This window comes from Narcine bancroftii, chromosome 11, assembly GCF_036971445.1.
Source record: "Narcine bancroftii isolate sNarBan1 chromosome 11, sNarBan1.hap1, whole genome shotgun sequence".
NCBI classification, from domain to species: Eukaryota; Metazoa; Chordata; class Chondrichthyes; order Torpediniformes; family Narcinidae; genus Narcine; species Narcine bancroftii.
In genome coordinates this window covers 27,724,180-27,731,500 of record NC_091479.1, presented here as the reverse complement: position 1 = coordinate 27,731,500, position 7,321 = coordinate 27,724,180, and the positions used below count along the sequence as shown (strand labels likewise).

At 43.5% G+C, this 7,321-nt stretch overlaps 1 long non-coding RNA gene across 1 annotated transcript; it reads right to left on the bottom strand.

Annotated features, from left to right (window-relative positions):
• Window positions 1–540: 540 nt before the first annotated feature.
• LOC138745701 (uncharacterized) lies at window positions 541–6,817 on the bottom strand. Its single transcript, XR_011346425.1, has 4 exons — window positions 6,524–6,817; window positions 4,494–4,799; window positions 2,465–2,770; window positions 541–836 (listed from the first exon to the last, which is right to left on the bottom strand). It is a non-coding gene; the product is annotated as an uncharacterized lncRNA (long non-coding RNA).
• Window positions 6,818–7,321: the final 504 nt, after the last annotated feature.

Genomic DNA, 7,321 nt, shown 5'->3' with positions numbered 1-7,321 from the left:
ACCCAGAGCCGCCGTAACCCCACGACCCAGAGCCGCCGTAACCCCACGACCCAGAGCCGCCGTAACCCCACGACCCAGAGCCGCCGTAACCCCACTAGCCAGAGCCGCCGTAACCCTACTACCCTGAGCCGCCATAACCCCACTACCCAGAGCCGCCGTAACCCCACAACCCTGAGCCGCCATAATCCCACGACCCAGAGCCGCCGTAACCCCATGACCCAGAGCCACCGTAACCCCACGACTGAGAGCCGCCATAACCTCATGACCCAGAGCCACATTGACCCCACGATCCAGAACCGCCGTAACCCCACGACCCAGAGCCGCCGTAACCCCACTAGCCAGAGCCGCCGTAATCCCACTAGCCAGAGCCACCTCAACCCGACTACCCAGAGCCGCCGTAACCCCACGACCCAGAGCCGCCGTAACCCCACTACCCAGAGCCGCCATATCCCCACTACACAGAGCCGCCGTAACCCCACTACCCAGAGCCGCCGTAACCCCACTACCCAGAGCCGCCGTAACCCCACTACCCAGAGCCGCCGTAACCCCACTACCCAGAGCCGTCGTAACCCTACTACCCTGAGCCGCCGTAACCCCACTACCCAGAGCCACCGTAACCCCCACTACCCAGAGCCACTGTAACCCCACTACCCAGGGCCACTGTAACCCCACCCTGTGCAGTGGCATTTCTATTTGGGACGTGCCTTTGTTTTTGATCATTTGAAAACAGCTTAAATGTACTTATAAATACCACTGATATTATTATTTTACATTCTAAAAAATTCCAAATTCTGAAAGTGTCTGGTCCACAGGATGTTGGATAAATGATTGAGCACCTGGAAACAGAAAGAAGAAAGAGTTAGAGAAGAGAAATCAAACTATTATATAAACACAATATCATAACAGTCAAATGACAACAAGGTTGTAAATTACTTCAACAATTATAACATGGCGAATTGTTAAAAGTCACAAAATTATATAATATGACAAATTCTATCCTCTCACCTTCTGAACTTCTCGGGTAAGTACAAATCATTTCACTACCATTAAAGTAAAACACAAAATAATAAAGCAAGTTTCTAGTGATCTCATAAATTAGGAAAATATTGAATAAAAGGAGCCCATAAGCAGAGATAGATTAAATGTGATCAAGGTAGAAGAACATCGGAGATTCCCCAAAGTATCTTTTCCTTTAGCAGGCCCTTTCCACATCCAGAAGGACTATTACACAGCTGACATCCGCCAGGAGGCGCAGTCCAAATCCGGCACCTGTCAGACAGACCATCCCACAACAGGCACCTGACCAATCCTCATCTGGCATCTGGGAGATGGACTATCCACACCTGGCACCTGGCAGGTGGACCATTCCACATCTAGCAGGCAGACCATTCCACATCTCGCAGGCAGACCATCCCACATCTGGCACCTGGAAGGCGGACCATTCCACATCTGGCAACTGGTAGGCGGACAATTCCACATCTGGCATCTGGCAGGAGGACCATCCCACATCTGGCATATGGCAGCAAAGCTATTCCACATCTGGCATCTAGCAGCAGGAACATTCCACGTTCGGCACCTGAAAGGTGGACTATTCCACATCTGGCAGGCCGACCATTCCACATCCGGCATCTTGCAGCAGAAACATTCCACATCCGGCATCTGGGATTTGGAGGATTCCACATCAAGCAGGAGGAAGAGACTACTGGGGAAATGACCAACTCACACATACCAGAAGCAACACCAAATAAACAAAGAAGGCTGCAGATTTTCACGAATGTCAAATTCCTAAGCATTAAAATTCTGAGGATCTGTCATGGAGTCTCCATGTGATGCATTCAAAAAAAGGGCTATTGGTTATACTGTGTGATATGCCTGAGGAGATTCATTATCGCAATGAAGACACACCTTAACCTCCACAGGTGTACTATGCAGATCATTCTGGTAGGTTGCATCACTGCCTGGTCTGGAGGTGCCATATCTCAGGAAAATCATAATTTCGAGAGGGGGTTTATCTCTCCCTGTAACATCACAGGCACCAGAATTCACTCCAGTCAGAATCTATACATGACATGCTGTCTTAAAATAAAAGTCTCTATCATGGAAAATCTCCACCACCCAGACCATAACTTCCTCACTCTACTATCATTGGATAAGGTAATGGAGCCTGAGGAATAGAGGTCAATGCCACAATGTCAGTTTCTTCCCTGATGCCACCAGATCCTGTATAATCAATGAGCCAAAGACACAGCCTTGCTTTTTTGTGCACTGTTAAATTGATTTTTAAGAGTAGTTCTGAACGATGGTTATAAGATGAATGTTTTCTCCATCCTGCTGCCCCAAATCACCAAATATTAGGACATGTTCTTGACAATAAATCCTGATTCTGAACCTGACAAGATATGAAAGGTATCTTCACAAAAAGTGGAAATAGGTGCATGAGACCAAAAAATATGTAAACAATTACCTTCCCAGCAGGAGGCACACTGCACATCCGGCATCCGGATTGAGGCTCTTTCCACATCCGGCAGGAGGACTATTCCACATCCAGCATCCGGCAGGAGTCCCATTCCACATCCGGCAGGAGGCCCATTTCACATCCGGCATCCGGATGGAGGCCCATTCCACATCCGGCAGGAGGACTATACCACATCCGGCATCTGGCAGGAGGCCCATACCACATCCGGCTGGTGGCCCATTTCATATCCGGTACCCGACAGGAGGCCCATTGCTTCAAAGGCATGAGGCTCTCTTTTAAAATATTTTCAGTGGCCTTTAAGAAACAGGAAACAAACAGAAGCCATTAATCAATGGTAATACATAAAAAGGAAGATTCAGATAAAATACAAATTATAAAAATAAATTGATCATATCATAACAAACAGAAATAAAGTGATAAACATTTAAACAATTATAACATATGTCTAATAGAACATGATTTAAAGAGTATACGATACTCCAAATTCCTTCACCTTCCCTTCTGAAGTTCTTTTGTGAGTACATAAAATTTCACTACCATTAAAGAAATCAAAAATATAAAGCAAGGTCCCAGTGATTAAATGTTACAAAAATGTTGAATTAAAGGTGCCCATGGACACAGAATGTTTAAATGTGAATCTGTGGAAGAACATCTGATTAATTCAAATTAAGGCCTGCCACCATATTACAGCGTAATTGAGTGTTTTTAGGGGCAACAGCATCTTTCCAACTCATCAATATTGAACGTCGATCAACAAGGGAGGCAATAGAGTTGACATGTGGTTAATTCATAGTTCAATTCATTTAGGTTGTCTCTGTTGATCCAAAAGGAGCAATATTAGATTAGTTATCCACTTCAGGACATCCTTCAATACCATTGTTCCCTCAGTGCTGGTCAAAAAGCAATTAACTCTATCCCTCTGTACCTCACTCTGCAATTGGATCTTTGACATTCTCATTGGAAGACTACAGTCAGGACGAATTGGAAACAAGGTCTCTTCCCCACTGATCATCAACACAGGCGCAGTCCAAGGATGTGTGCTTAGCCCCCTGCTCTACTCTCTGTAAACCCATGACTGTGTGTGGTGAGCCATAATTCCATTGCTATCAACATGTTGGCGGATGACACCACAATTGTCAGCAAACAATAAATGGCAATGATGAAGCGAAGAAGGAAGGACATAGATCAGCTGGTTGAATGCTAACAAATCAAACTTTTCACTCAATGTCAACAAAACAATGGATAAGATTTTGGATTCTGCAGGAAGTCAAAAGAACACGACCCAGTCTTCATTGAGGTCTCAGGAGTGCAGATGTTCGCGAATGTCAAATTCCTAAGCATTAAAACTCTGAGGATCTGTCATGGAACCTCCATCGTGATGCTTTCACAAAAAAATCTCACCATTGGCTATGCTGTGTGATGTGCCTGAGGAGATTCATTATCTCAATGAAGACACTCCTTAACCTCCACAGGTGTACTATGCAGATCATTCTGGTAGGTTGCATCACTGCCTGGTCTGGAGGTGCCATATCTCAGGAAAATCATAATTTCGAGAGGGTTTTTATCTCTCCCTGTAACATCACAGGCACTAGAATTCACTCCAGTCAGAATCTATATATGACATGCTGTCTTAAAATAAAAGTCTCTATCATGGAAAACCTCCATCATCCAGACCATAACTTCCTCACTCTACTATCATTGGATAAGGTACTGGAGCCTGAGGAATAGAGGTCAATGCCACAATGTCAGTTTCTTCCCTGATGCCACCAGATCCTGTATAATCAATGAGCCAAAGACACAGCCTTGCTTTTTTGTGCACTGTTAACTTTATTTTTAAGTCTAGTTCTGAACGATGGTTATAAGATGAATGTTTTCTCCATCCTGCTGCCCCAAATCACCAAATATTAGGACATGTTCTTGACAATAAATCCTGATTCTGAACCTGACAAGATATGAAAGGTATCTTCACAAAAAGTGAAAATAGGTGCATGAGACCAAAAAATATGTAAACAATTACCTGCCCAGCAGGAGGCACACTGCACATCCGGCATCCGGATTGAGGCTCTTTCCACATCCGGCAGGAGGACTATTCCACATCCAGCATCCGGCAGGAGTCCCATTCCACATCCGGCAGGAGGCCCATTTCACATCCGGCATCCGGATGGAGGCCCATTCCACATCCGGCAGGAGGACTAAGCCACATCCGGCATCTGGCAGGAGGCCCTTTCCACATCCGGCTGGTGGCCCATTTCATATCCGGTACCCGGCAGGAGGCCCATTGCTTCAAAGGCATGAGGCTCTCTTTTAAAATATTTTCAGTTGCCTTTAAGAAACAGGAAACAAACAGAAGCCATTAATCAATGGTAATACATAAAAAGGAAGATTCAGATAAAATACAAATTATAAAAATAAATTGATCATATCATAACAAACAGAAATAAAGTGATAAACATTTAAACAATTATAACATATGTCTAATAGAACATGATTTAAAGAGTATACGATACGCCAAATTCCTTCCCCTTCCCTTCTGAAGTTCTTTAGTGAGTACATAAAATTTCTCTACCATGAAAGAAACACAAACATATAAAGCAAGGTCCCAGTGATTAAATGTTACAAAAATGTTGAAATAAAGTTGCCCATGGACACAGAATGTTTAAATGTGAATCTGTGGAAGAACATCTGATTAATTCAAAGTTAGGCCTGCCACCATATCACAGAGGAATTGAGTGTTTTTAGGGGCAACAGCATCTTTCCAAGTCATCAATATTGAACGTCGAGCAACAAGGGAGGCAAAAGAGACGACATGTGGTTAATTCATAGTTCAATTCATTTAGGTTGTCTCTGTTGATCCAAAAGGAGCAATATTAGATTAGTTATCCACTTCAGGACATCCTTCAATACCATTGTTCCCTCAGTGCTGGTCAAAAAGCAATTAACTCTATCCCTCTGTACCTCACTCTGCAATTGGATCTTTGACATTCTCATTGGAAGACTACAGTCAGGACGAATTGGAAACAAGGTCTCTTCCCCACTGATCATCAACACAGGCGCAGTCCAAGGATGTGTGCTTAGCCCCCTGCTCTACTCTCTGTAAACCCATGACTGTGTGTGGTGAGCCATAATTCCATTGCTATCAACATGTTGGCGGATGACACCACAATTGTCAGCAAACAATAAATGGCAATGATGAAGCGAAGAAGGAAGGACATAGATCAGCTGGTTGAATGCTAACAAATCAAACTTTTCACTCAATGTCAACAAAACAATGGATAAGATTTTGGATTCTGCAGGAAGTCAAAAGAACACGACCCAGTCTTCATTGAGGTCTCAGGAGTGCAGATGTTCGCGAATGTCAAATTCCTAAGCATTAAAACTCTGAGGATCTGTCATGGAACCTCCATCGTGATGCTTTCACAATAAAATCTCACCATTGGCTATGCTGTGTGATGTGCCTGGGGAGATTCATTATCTCAATGAAGACACTCCTTAACCTCCACAGGTGTACTATGCAGATCATTCTGGTAGGTTGCATCACTGCCTGGTCTGGAGGTGCCATATCTCAGGAAAATCATAATTTCGAGAGGGTTTTTATCTCTCCCTGTAACATCACAGGCACTAGAATTCACTCCAGTCAGAATCTATATATGACATGCTGTCTTAAAATAAAAGTCTCTATCATGGAAAACCTCCATCATCCAGACCATAACTTCCTCACTCTACTATCATTGGATAAGGTACTGGAGCCTGAGGAATAGAGGTCAATGCCACAATGTCAGTTTCTTCCCTGATGCCACCAGATCCTGTATAATCAATGAGCCAAAGACACAGCCTTGCTTTTTTGTGCACTGTTAACTTTATTTTTAAGAGTAGTTCTGAACGATGGTTATAAGATGAATGTTTTCTCCATCCTGCTGCCCCAAATCACCAAATATTAGGACATGTTCTTGACAATAAATCCTGATTCTGAACCTGACAAGATATGAAAGGTATCTTCACAAAAAGTGGAAATAGGTGCATGAGACCAAAAAATATGTAAACAATTACCTTCCCAGCAGGAGGCACACTGCACATCCGGCATCCGGATTGAGGCTCTTTCCACATCCGGCAGGAGGACTATTCCACATCCAGCATCCGGCAGGAGTCCCATTCCACATCCGGCAGGAGGCCCATTTCACATCCGGCATCCGGATGGAGGCCCATTCCACATCCGGCAGGAGGACTAAGCCACATCCGGCATCTGGCAGGAGGCCCTTTCCACATCCGGCTGGTGGCCCATTTCATATCCGGTACCCGGCAGGAGGCCTATTGCTTCAAAGGCATGAGGCTCTCTTTTAAAATATTTTCAGTGGCCTTTAAGAAACAGGAAACAAACAGAAGCCATTAATCAATGGTAATACATAAAAAGGAAGATTCAGATAAAATACAAATTATAAAAATAAATTGATCATATCATAACAAACAGAAATAAAGTGATAAACATTTAAACAATTATAACATATGTCTAATAGAACATGATTTAAAGAGTATACGATACGCCAAATTCCTTCCCCTTCCCTTCTGAAGTTCTTTAGTGAGTACATAAAATTTCTCTACCATGAAAGAAACACAAACATATAAAGCAAGGTCCCAGTGATTAAATGTTACAAAAATGTTGAAATAAAGTTGCCCATGGACACAGAATGTTTAAATGTGAATCTGTGGAAGAACATCTGATTAATTCAAAGTTAGGCCTGCCACCATATCACAGAGGAATTGAGTGTTTTTAGGGGCAACAGCATCTTTCCAACTCATCAATATTGAACGTCGAGCAACAAGGGAGGCAAAAGAGACGACATGTGGTTA